Here is a 13,326-nt window from a genome sequence, read left to right as displayed (position 1 = left end):
TTACCTAACAGTATAAACTTATCTAGTTCGTAGGATAGCCCTATGCTTGTCCCATGCATTTTTAAAGTCCCCCACAGTGTTTGTTGCTACTACCTCTTGAGGAAGTTTATTCCATAAATCAATCACTCTTTCTGTAAAGAAGTGCTTCCTCAAATTATTCCTGAATCTACTACCCTTTAGCTTGAGCTCATGACCCCTTGTTCTTGAATTTTCCATTTTATGTAAAATACCCACAGCCTCAGTTTTACTAAACCCTTTAATGTACTTGAAAGTTGCTATCATATCACCTCTTTCCCTTCTCTCCTCTAAGCTATACATATTTAGGTCTTTGAGCCTATCCTGGTAAGTTTTTTTTTTTTTTTTTTTTTTATTTTGTACTGCTTTGTATTTATTTTAACCAGGTACAATAGCTATTAAATAGTTATTAACTATTTAATAGTTACCTAGTTAAAATAATTACAAAATTACCTGTAAAATAAATCCTAACCTAAGTTACAATTAAACCTAACACTACACTATCAATAAATTAATTAAATAAAATACCTACAATTATCTACAATTAAACCTAACACTACACTATCAATAAATTAATTAAATACAATACCTACAAATAAATACAATGAAATAAACTAACTAAAGTACAAAAAATAAAAAAGAACTAAGTTACAAAAAATAAAAAAATATTTACAAACATTAGAAAAATATTACAACAATTTTAAACTAATTACACCTACTCTAAGCCCCCTAATAAAATAACAAAGCCCCCCAAAATAAAAAAATGCCCTACCCTATTCTAAATTAAAAAAGTTCAAAGCTCTTTTACCTTACCAGCCCTGAAAAGGGCCCTTTGTGGGGCATGCCCCAAAGAATTCAGCTCTTTTGCCTGTTAAAAAAAAACATACAATACCCCCCCCAACATTACAACCCACCACCCACATACCCCTAATCTAACCCAAACCCCCCTTAAATACACCTAACACTAAGCCCCTGAAGATCTCCCTACCTTGTCTTCACCTCACCGGGTTCAGCGATCGGTCCAGAAGAGGGTCCGAAGTCTTGATCCAAGCGGCGGCTGAAGAACTCCATCATCGGGCTGAAGTCGGAAGTCCATCATCGGGATGAAGTCTTCTATCAAGCGACATCTTCAATCTTCTTTCTTCCGGAGCGGAGCGGAGCCATCTTCTTCCCAGCCGACGCAGATCCAACCTCTTCAACCGACGCCTCCTCGCCGAATGGTGGTTCCTTTAAATGACGTCATCCAAGATGGCGTCCCTCGAATTCCGATTGGCTGATAGGATTCTATCAGCCAATCAGAATTAAGGTAGGAATATTCTGATTGGCTGATGGAATCAGCCAATCAGATTCAAGTTCAATCCGATTGGCTGATCCAATCAGCCAATCAGATTGAGCTCGCATTCTATTGGCTGATCGGAACAGCCAATAGAATGCAAGCTCAATCTTATTAGGGTTTATTTTACAGGTAAGTATTTAGCTTTAAATAGGAATAATTTATTTAATAAGAGTTAATTTATTTCGTTAGATTTAAATGATATTTAATTTAGGGGGGTGTTAGTGTTAGGGTTAGACTTAGCTTTAGGGGTTAAAAAATTTATTATAGTAGCGGTGAGCTCCGTTCGGCACATTAGGGGTTAATGCTTGAAGTTAGGTGTCGGCGATGTTAGGGAGGGCAGATTAGGGGTTAATACTATTTATTATAGGGTTATTGAGGCAGGAGTGAGGCGGATTAGGGGTTAATAACTTTATTATAATAGCGGCGTGGTCCGGTCGGCAGATTAGGGGTTAATAAGTGTAGGCAGGTGGAGGCGACGTTGAGGGGGGCAGATTAGGGGTTAATAAATATAATATAGGGGTCGGCGGTGTTAGGGGCAGCAGATTAGGGGTACATAAGTATAATGTAGCTTGCGGCGGCGTGCGGACGGCAGATTAGGGGTTAAAAAATTTAATTAGAGAGGCGGCGATGTGGGGGGACCTCGGTTTAGGGGTACATAGGTAGTTTATGGGTGTTAGTGTACTTTAGAGCACAGTAGTTAAGAGCTTTATAAACTGGCGTTAGCCCAGAAAGCTCTTAACTACTGACTTTTTTTTGGGGCTGGAGTTTTGTCATTAGATTTCTAACGCTCACTTCAGCCACGACTCTAAATACCGGCATTAGAAAGATCCCATTGAAAAGATAGGATACGCAAATGGCGTAGGGGGATCTGCGGTATGGAAAAGTCGCGGCTGCAAAGTGAGCGTTAGACCCTTTCCTGACTGACTCCAAATACCAGAGGGCGGTAAAAACCAGCGTTAGGAGCCTCTAACGCTGGTTTTGACGGCTACCGCCCAACTCTAAATCTAGCCGTAAGAGATCACTTTTTAAATAATCATATTAGTAAATGTGCAAACAAAAATAATTCTGTGACTTCAAAATTGTACATTAATGATCTGGGTACATGGCTAGATGAAGAAAAGTACTTTTGAAAGGTTGACATATGTTTGTTTTTTTTCCACATTTTCCCCAACCAAAAGCAACACTTCAAATATGGTGTACAAATGTTCCCATATGTCAGCTGTACTTATAGATTTTGAAAATGCTGTACTCTATATGGTCTTGGTGAAACCATAAGCTGTGGTATTCAGTCTCATTCTATTAGATCTGGTTAAATGCAGGATTTAGGCCTGTTTGTATGTATTTCAAAATTAAGTCAGCTGTAGTGTAAACTAAACAGTGTTACGTTAACCTGTCTTATTTCAAACACTGAGCAATCTTAACCTGAGAGTATAACATTTTATGCAGATGTAAAAATCTTAGATAAAATGCCTCCTTACATCTGGAAAGTCCTTGCATAAAGGGGCAGTAAACTGGAATGTAATAAAAAAAATATATATATTATTTGTATTTTGTGCGGTATGGAGCTTAAAAGCACCATATCACACGCACAAGCCGGCTGTTTGAAAACTTGTAATGGCTGCGCTATAGGGGGTTAAATAATGCAACTTTTGTTGCGTTCGTTAATTTCCCTATAGCGCGCATAACTCGCGCTAGTTTAAAGTTAGTTACATTTTCCTTCCGAATGCATCATGTGACAGCTATCATCCAATCACAAAATGGATATATGTACAGTATATCCTGTGAATCTTACACATGCTCCGTAGGAGCTGGTTTCTCAAAAAGTGTGCATACAAAGAGAAGTGAACTGGAAAGTAGTTTAAAATTGTGTACTGTATCGGAATCAATACAGTTTAAATTTGACTTGACTATACCCTTTAAAGGGACAATCTACTTGAAACTTTGTATTGTTTAATCAGATAATCCCTTTATTACCCATTCCCCAGTTTTGCACTGTTATAATAATACACTTTTAGCACTGTGTTTACCTAGTATCTAAGCCTCTGCAAATTGCCCCCTTTTATCAGTGCTTTTTAAAATCTTGCATTTTAGCCAATTAGTGCTGGTACTTGCATAACACCACATGGGTGAACACAATGTTTTTTATATGGCACACATGAATTAGCACTAATATAACAATGTTAATCTATCTTTTTATACAATAAAAAAATCAAGTAGCCTGTACCTTTAAGCTTATTGGCAGACACATTTCTTCATAAGAAGATTTGAGCATATTAGAATAATATTTCCCAAACTGATTCAAAAATTAGGTATTTTGTCCCAGCACTACACTTCAAAATAATGCCAAGTAGCTTTGAGGTATAAGGATTCCATGAGATATATAAGGAAGGATAATCCTACTCTACTCAAGCCTCAGCAGCTTGGTATTACAACCACATGGTCCTCAGTGGCAGCAATTTTCCCCCCACTATTTTTCCCCAGTAGCAGCTGCATAATCTGCACCTGGCAGTTTGTTCTTGCAACAACCTATGCTGAGCTCTCTCCTCCTCCTAGCTGCACTTATTCCTTAAAGGGATATAACAGTCTGTTTCATTGTTGCAATACAAAAGCACTAAGTAGTGGCTTTTACTTAATAGAAATCATTGAAATATGTATTATTCATCATTTTAAAAGGGTTTTACCTTTTATTAATTTTTTTAGACTTCATTTGTGCAGTGTTCATTACTTTATGTCAAAGCCCTGCAAGTAAGATGGGGTCTCTACAGGAAGGCTTATCTAGCTTGATGTCATCAAACTTCTAGAGTAACATGAGCTGATTTACTATTAAGTGAATACTAAATAAACAGGGGGTTAGAATTGCCCACGCTCAGAAGAGGCAGAATGCAAAATATGTTGCCATCATCGCTACTGTCTTATTTCCCTGAGGGCAGTGACTACACTGATAATTTCTAAATGCTAATATTTATAGAAAACAAGTACGTTTTTGCTGGGTTTTTTTCACAATCTGTTTCTTTTTTAATTTACTTTGAGTTAACAGATGTTTCTTTTACAAAGATATGATTAGTCCACGGATTTCATCCTTACTTGTGGGATATTAACCTCCTGCTAACAGGAAGTGGCAAAGAGCACCACAGCAGAGCTGCATATATAGCCCCTCCCTTCCTCTCCACCCCCAGTCATTCTCTTTGCCTGTGTTATACTAGGAAGACATGGTAAAGTGAGGTGTTAGTTTTAGTTTCTTCAATCAAGAAATTTTTTATTTTAAATGGTACTGGTGAGTACTATTTTCCTCAGCGGGATATGAAAGAAGATTTCTGCCCTGAGGTTGATGATCTTAGCAGTTGTAACTAAGATCCACGCTGGTTCCCACAAGACTTTTGAAGGTAACCATGAGACATCTTCAGTGTGGAGACCGTTTTCATGCTACAAGCAGCATTAAGGTATGTGCAGCCTTTTTATTCTGAGGAGACTTGATATATCAGAACTGGCTGGCATTTATTTCCCTGTATGGGAATGGGGTAAGCAGTATTCTTATTTTATATAAAGGGTATTACTGGAGTCCCTGGTTTTAATTAATAGTTGACTTATGGGCATTGTGTGACACTATGGGCATTCAAAGAAAAACGATACATAACGTTTTTATGTTTGACATTCATATGTTTGCTTACTGGTGCATTTGAGGGGTTATAGGACAGACATTAGCTGTTTAAACTTAGGTGTGAAACTGCTTCCCCATGTGGTTGTGTTTGGGCCTACTCCGGCATCGACCTTAAGGGGCGGGGCCTATTTTCACGCGATCAGATGCGCACTTCCTTCAGGCTAGGCAGCAGCAAGCAATAACTCTGGTGGCTCCTGGACTGTGCAAGCTGGTCTGAAGTGTTGGAAAGTTATTTCGAAGTACCCTGGGGGCAGGTAGGCGCCACAGCAGAGGGTATTTTTGTCTATAAAATGACTAATTGTTGATATAAGTACTTTAGAGCCTTATTTCTGCCCTTGCTTCTGGGTGCAGTAATTTTTGGATAAACCAACGATCTTAAGTTAAATTTAGAGATAATTTAACGTTATTTGAGCATTTTGGAAAAATTGTTCACTTTTTCTTTTCTTAAAGGCGCAGTACACATTTTTTCTAAAGTTTATTTTATGCAATAAATAAGTGTTTAAACGACTTTTGTGGTTATTACTAGTCTGTTCAACATGTCTGACATTGAGGATTCTCATTGTTCTATGTGTTTAGAAGCTATTGTGCAACCCCCTCTAACATTGTGTAACTCTTGTACTGAAAGAGCCTTACATTATAAAGACCATATATTAGGTCAAGAAAGTGTGCCTAAGGATGATTCTCAGTCTGAAGAGAATCAGGATATGCCATCCAATTCTCCCCAAGTGTCACAACCTTTAACGCCCACACAAACGACGCCAAGTACTTCTAGTGCGTCTAATTCTTTTACTCTGCAGGAGATGGCTGTAGTTATGTCAACTACCCTTACAGAGGTATTGTCTAAATTACCAGTGTTGCAGGGTAAACGCAGTAGGTCAGGTATTAATGTAAATACTGAATCCTCTGATGCTTTATTAGCTATTTCCGATGTACCCTCACAGTGCTCTGAGTTGGGGGTCAGGGAATTACTGTCTGAGGGTGAAATTTCAGATTCAGGGAATGTTTTACCTCAGACAGATTCGGACACTATGTCATTTAAATTTAAGCTTGAACACCTCCGCCGTTGCTTAGGGAGGTTTTAGCAACTCTGGATGATTGTGACCCTATTGTGATTCCTCCAGAGAAATTGTGTAAAATGGATAAATATCTGGAAGTACCTACTTACACTGATGTTTTTACGGTTCCTAAGAGAATTTCGGAAATTATAAGAAAGGAATGGGATAGACCAGGTATACCGTTTTCTCCCCCTCCTAATTTTAAAAAATGTTTCCCATATCATACCATTCGGGACTCATGGCAAATGGTCCCTAAGGTAGAGGGAGCTATATCTACCCTAGCTAAGCATACTACTATACCCATTGAGGATAGTTGTGCTTTCAAAGACCCTATGGATAAGAAATTACAGGCTCTACTAAATAAATTATTTGTTAAGCAGGGGTTTCTTTTACAACCTGCAGCTTGCATTGTTCCAGTAACTACTGCAGCAGCTTTTTGGTTTGAGGCTCTAGAAGAGACTCTTAAGGTTGAGACTCCATTAGATGACATATTAGATAGAATTAAGGCTCTCAAGCTAGCTAATTCTTTTATTACTGATGCCGCTTTTAAAATTGCTAAACTAACGGCAAAGAATGCAGGATTTGCTATTTTAGCCCGTAGAGCATTGTGGCTCAAATCTTGGTCTGTTTATGTGTCATTAAAACATAAGCTTTTAGCTATTCCCTTTAAAGGTTAGACCCTTTTCGGACCAGAATTGAAGGAAATCATTTCTGACATTACAGGAGGTAAAGGCCATGCCCTACCTCAGAATAAGTTGGTTAAAATGAGGGGTAAACAGAATAATTTTCGTTCCTTTCGGAACTTTAAAGGAGGACACCCCGCTTCTTCTTCTTCCACAAAGCAGGAAGGGAATTTTACCCAATCTAAGTCAGTCTGGAGACCCAATCAGAACTGGAATAAGGGTAAACAATCCAAAAAGCCCGCTGCTGCTCCTAAAACAGCATGAAGGGGCGGCCCCCAATCCGGGACCGGATCTAGTAGGGGGCAGACTCTCCTTCTTTGGTCAGGCTTGGGCAAGAGATGTTCAGGATCCCTGGGCACTAGAAATAGTGACCCACGGTTATCAATTGGAATTCAAGGACTTTCTCCCAAGAGGGAGATTTCATCTTTCAAAGTTATCTGCAAACCAGATAAAAAGAGAGGCATTCTTACGCTGTGTAAAAGACCTTTTTACTATGGGAGTAATTTGTCCAGTTCCAAAATTGGAACAGGGACAGGGGTTTTACTAGTCAAACCTATTTGTGGTTCCCAAAAAAGAGGGAACGTTCAGACCCATCTTAGACCTCAAGTGTCTTAACAAATTTCTAAGAGTTCCATCATTCAAGATGGAGGCAATATGAACAATTTTACCAATGATCCAGGAGGGTCAATATATGACTACCGTGGACTTGAAGGATGCTTACCTTCATATTCCTATCCACAAGGATCATCATCAGTTTCTAAGGTTTGCCTTCTTGGACAAACATTATCAGTTTGTGGCTCTTCCCTTCGGGTTGTCCACAGCACCCAGAATCTTCACAAAGGTTCTAGGGTCTCTTTTGGTGGTTCTCAGACCGCGAGGCATAGCGGTGGTGCCTTATCTGGATGATATTCTGATTCAGGCGTCAACATATCATCTGACAAAATCTCACACGGACACAGTGTTGTCTTTTCTGAGAACTCACAGCTGGAAGGTGAACATAGAGAAGAGTTCACTTGTCCCACAGACAAGGGTTCCTTTTTTGGGAACTCTGATAGACTCGGTAGCCATGAAAATATTTTTGACGGAGGTCAGAAAATCAAAGATTCGAAATACTTTCCGAGCACTTCAGTCCATTCCTCGGCCATCAGTGGCTCAGTGTATGGAGGTAATTGGATTAATGGTAGCGGCAATGGACATTGTTCCATTTGCTCGCTTTCATCTCAGACCACTGCAACTGTGCATGCTCGGACAGTGGAATGGGGATTATGCGGATTTATCTCCTCAGATAAATCTGGATCAAGAGACCAGAAACTCTCTTCTTTGGTGGTTGTTGCCGGATCATCTGTCCCAAGGGACTTGTTTCCGCAGACCCTCGTGGGTGACAACGGATGCCAGCCTTCTGGGCTGGTGTGCAGTTTGGAACTCCCTGAAGGCTCAGGGTGTTTGGACTCAGGTGGAGTCTCTACTTCCAATCAATATTCTGGAACTGAGAACAATATTCAATGCGCTTCAGGCGGGGCCTCAGTTGGCTTCAGCCAAATTTATCAGATTCCAGTCGGACAACATCACGACTGTGGCATATATCAATCATCAGGGGGGAACAAGGAATTCCTTAGCGATGATAGAAGTATCCAAGATAATCCATTGGACGGAGGCCCACTCTTGTCATCTGTCAGCGATCTACATCCCAGGAGTAGAGAACTGAGAAGCGGATTTTCTAAGTCGACAGACTTTTCATCCGGGGGAGTGGGAACTTCACCCGGAGGTATTTGCCTCATTAATTCTCAGATGGGGCAGACCAGAATTGGATTTGATGGCATCTCGACAAAATGCCAATCTTCCAAGGTACGGATCCTGGTCAAGGGATCCTCAGGCTGAACTGATAGATGCCTTGGCAGTGCCTTGGTTGTTCAGCCTAGCTTATGTGTTTCCACCATTTCCTCTCCTCCTACGCGTGATTGCTCGAATCAAACAGGAGAGAGCATCAGTGATCCTGATAGCGCCTGCGTGGCCACGCAGGATTTGGTATGCAGATCTAGTGGACTTGTCCTCTCTGCCACCGTGGAAACTTCCATTGAGACAGGACCTTCTCATTCAAGGTCCTTTCCAACATCCAAATCTAATTTCTCTGCAGCTGACTGCGTGGAGATTGAACTCTTGATTTTATCGAAGTGAGGATTCTCTGATTCGGTCATCAATACTTTGATACAGGCTAGAAAGCCTGACACTAGAAAAATCTATCATAATATATGGTGTAAATATCTTTATTGGTGTGATTTCAAGGGTTACTCATGGAATAAAGTTAGGATTCCTAGGATTCTGTCTTTTCTCCAAGAAGGATTGGAGAAAGGGTTATCAGCAAGTTCCTTAAAGGGACAAATTTCAGCTTTGTCAATTCTGTTTCACAAACGTTTGGCAAATGTGCCAGATGTTCAGTCTTTTTGTCAGTCTCTATCTAGAATTAAGCCTGTATTTAGACCCATTACTCCTCCCTGGAGTTTGAATTTAGCTCTTCGAGTTCTTCAAGGGGTTCCGTTTGAACCCATGCATTCCATGGATATCAAATTGTTATCTTGGAAAGTTCTGTTTTTAGTTGCTATTTCCTCTGCTCAAAGAGTTTCTGAGCTTTCAGCACTACAGTGTGATTCCCCTTATCTCATTTTTCATTCTGATAAGGTGGTGTTACGTACCAAACCTGGATTCCTTCCAAAGGTTGTTTCAAATAAGAATATTAATCAGGAAATTGTTGTTCCTTCCTTGTGTCCTAACCCTTCTTCTAAGAAGGAGCGTATGTTGCATAATTTGGATGTGGTCCATGCCTTAAAGTTTTACTTACAGGAAACTAAGGCCTAGATTTAGAGTTCGGCGGTAAAAGGGCTGTTAACGCTCCGCTGGTTTTTTTCTGGCCGCACCATAAATTTAACTCTGGTATCGAGAGTTCAAACAAATGCTGCGTTAGGCTCCAAAAAAGGAGCGTAGAGCATTTTTACCGCAAATGCAACTCTCGATACCAGAGCTGCTTACGGACGCGGCCGGCATCAAAAACGTGCTCGTGCACGATTCTCCCATAGGAAACAATGGGGCTGTTTGAGCTGAAAAAAAACCTAACACCTGCAAAAAAGCAGCGTTCAGCTCCTAACGCAGCCCCATTGTTTCCTATGGGGAAACACTTCCTACGTCTGCACCTAACACTCTAACATGTACCCCGAGTCTAAACACCCCTAACCTTACACTTATTAACCTCTAATCTGCCGCCCCCGCTATCGCTGACCCCTGCATTATATTATTAACCCCTAATCTGCCGCTCCGTAAAACGCAGCCACCTACGTTATCCCTATGTACCCCTAATCTGCTGCCCTAACATCGCCGCCCCCTATATTATATTTATTAACCCCTAATCTGCCCCCCTCAACGTCGCCGACACCTGCCTACACTTATTAACTCCTAATCTGCCGAGCGGACCTGAGCGCTACTATAATAAAGTTATTAACCCCTAATCCGCCTCACTAACCCTATCATAAATAGTATTAACCCCTAATCTGCCCTCCCTAACATCGCCGACACCTACCTTCAATTATTAACCCCTAAACTTCCGATCGGAGCTCACCGCTATTCTAATAAATGTATTAACCCCTAAAGCTAAGTTTAACCCTAACACTAACACCCCCCTAAGTTAAATATAATTTTTATCTAACGAAATAAATTAACTCTTATTAAATAACTTATTCCTATTTAAAGCTAAATACTTACCTGTAAAATAAATCCTAATATAGCTACAATATAAATTATAATTATATTATAGCTATTTTAGGATTAATATTTATTTTACAGGCAACTTTGTAATTATTTTAACCAGGTACAATAGCTATTAAATAGTTAAGAACTATTTAATAGTTACCTAGTTAAAATAATAACAAATTTACCTGTAAAATAAATCCTAACCTAAGTTATAATTAAACCTAACACTACCCTATCAATAAAATAATTAAATAAACTACCTACAATTACCTACAATTAACCTAACACTACACTATCAATAAATTAATTAAACACAATTGCTACAAATAAATACAATTAAATAAACTAGCTAAAGTACAAAAAATAAAAAAGAACTAAGTTACAGAAAATAAAAAAATATTTACAAACATAAGAAAAATATTACAACAATTTTAAACTAATTACACCTACTCTAAGCCCCCTAATAAAATAACAAAGCCCCCCAAAATAAAAAATTCCCTACCCTATTCTAAATTTAAAAAGTTACAAGCTCTTTTACCTTACCAGCCCTGAACAGGGCCCTTTGCGGGGCATGCCCCAAGAATTTCAGCTCTTTTGCCTGTAAAAGAATAAATACAATACCCCCCCCCCCCCAACATTACAACCCACCACCCACATACCCCTAATCTAACCCAAACCCCCCTTAAATAAACCTAACACTAAGCCCCTGAAGATCTTCCTACCTTGTCTTCACCATCCAGGTATCACCGATCCGTCCTGGCTCCAAGATCTTCATCCAACCCAAGCGGGGGTTGGCGATCCATAATCCGGTGCTCCAAAGTCTTCCTCCTATCCGGCAAGAAGAGGACATCCGGACCGGCAAACATCTTCTCCAAGCGGCATCTTCGATCTTCTTCCATCCGGTGCGGAGCGGGTCCATCTTGAAGCAGGCGACGCGGATCCATCCTCTTCTTCCGATGTCTCCCGACTAATGACGGTTCCTTTAAGGGACGTCATCCAAGATGGCGTCCCTCGAATTCCGATTGGCTGATAGGATTCTATCAGCCAATCGGAATTAAGGTATGAATTTTCTGATTGGCTGATGGAATCAGCCAATCAGAATCAAGTTCAATCCGATTGGCCGATCCCATCAGCCAATCAGATTGAGCTCGCATTCTATTGGCTGATCGGAACAGCCAATAGAATGCGAGCTCAATCTGATTGGTCGTCCCTTTACACTTTTTCCAAATTTTCCAAATTTGATACTTTTGCTTCTTCTGAGGCTATTTTTGGGAGAAAGGTTCTTCAAGCAGTGGTGCCTTCTGTTTAGGTTCCTGTCTTGTCCCTCCCTTACATCCGTGTCCTATTGCTTTGGTATTGGTTTCCCACAAGTAAGGATGAAATCCGTGGACTCATCATATCTTTGTAAAATAAAAGTAAATTTATGCTTACCTGATAAATTAATTTATTTTACGATATGACGAGTCCACGGCCCACCCTGTTCTTTTTAAGACAGTTTTTCTTTATATTTTTTGTAAACTTCAGTCACCTCTGCACCTTTTAGCCTTTCCTTTTCTCTTCCTATAACTTCGGCCGAATGACTGAGGGTGGAGGGGAAGGGAGGGGCTATATATACAGCTCTGCTGTGGTGCTCTTTGCCACTTCCTGTTAGCAGGAGGTTAATATCCCACAAGTAAGGAGAAATCTGTGGACTCGTCATATCGTAAAAGAAATTAATTTATCAGGTAAGCAAAAATTTACTTGTTTTTACTAAAGGAGCACTGTTTAGTATCCCTTTTTGCAGCACAGGATGCGGAAAAATTTAGTTCCCAGTTGAGGCACTTGTCAAAACCTAGTCTAAGTGCAAGGTCAAGTGCAGTGCAATTGTACTACAGTGTCTGTCCCTTTTTCAATTTTGTAGGGACAGTAGGACCTGTCCCTTAACAAAAAAAGAAGAAAATTAAAAAGGGGACATCTGGTCACCCTAGGTTTATGTGATGGGAGATCACAATTAATATTTAATTGTGACAAGGGTTGTAGTTAGGTGAGAGCCAATGGCATATTAAGGGTTTGTGCTGCACTAGATACTCCAATTTCTGCTGTCCCCTCCTTTTCCCAAAGAAATCCTGTGAGTAATTTTGCAGGTTCTGCAAGTGAATATAAAATGTAAAGCCACCAATCAGCAAATAGCACCCAGGTGCAGAGCCTGTGTATCTATGCTTTTAAACAAAGGATATCTAAATAATTAAGCTAATTAGATTATAGAAGTGAATGGGAAGTTGTTTCAAATTGTATGTTCTATATGAATCATGAAATAAAAATAATGGGTTTCCTGTCCCTTTAAGAATAAGGTAAAATATCTACACTCCCTAATATTATACTGCCAATATTTCTTTAAAGCTTTACAGGACTTCTAGGTGTTCTGTTGGCAGAGATGCAACTAGAAGGTGCCAGGCCATAGATGTGCTATTGGGATGAGCTAGAGGCAGTACCAAGTAGAGCTTTGTGAGGGAATGCAGAGAAGAGCTTGAATACTGCAATATATACGATTATCTATGTAATATATCTCAATGATTGAACCACAAACACAAACCAAATGCGAGTAAGCATAGCACTAACAGTGTACATAGATATAAAGCAAAGGAACACTGCTCTGTTTATAAACAAGTGATGGCTATTAACTCACTAATACTGTGTAATGTGCAGTGATATACAGGTTTTAGTTACTAAGCAGACAGTGAGCTATCTGTTAGTTCCCAGAATGCACACAAGGACCTACAAGTGGAGCGATACCTTTTTATTTCTTATAAGTGCTAACTGTGCTCAAGGTAAATCAATAGCTTCCCCATGTAAGCTCTGCTA

At 39.8% G+C, this 13,326-nt stretch overlaps 1 protein-coding gene across 1 annotated transcript in view; it reads left to right on the top strand.

The window, feature by feature from the left end:
- Positions 1–13,326, top strand: part of LOC128658546 (dynein axonemal heavy chain 11-like) — a 1,692,686-nt gene that overhangs the window by 121,087 nt on the left and 1,558,273 nt on the right. The gene's annotated exons all lie outside the window — the stretch shown is intronic.

Source organism: Bombina bombina, chromosome 1, assembly GCF_027579735.1.
Source record: "Bombina bombina isolate aBomBom1 chromosome 1, aBomBom1.pri, whole genome shotgun sequence".
In the NCBI taxonomy this organism is placed as follows: domain Eukaryota; kingdom Metazoa; phylum Chordata; class Amphibia; order Anura; family Bombinatoridae; genus Bombina; species Bombina bombina.
The sequence above is the reverse complement of the archived record's forward strand: the minus strand, read 5'-3'. Positions and strand labels throughout refer to the sequence as shown.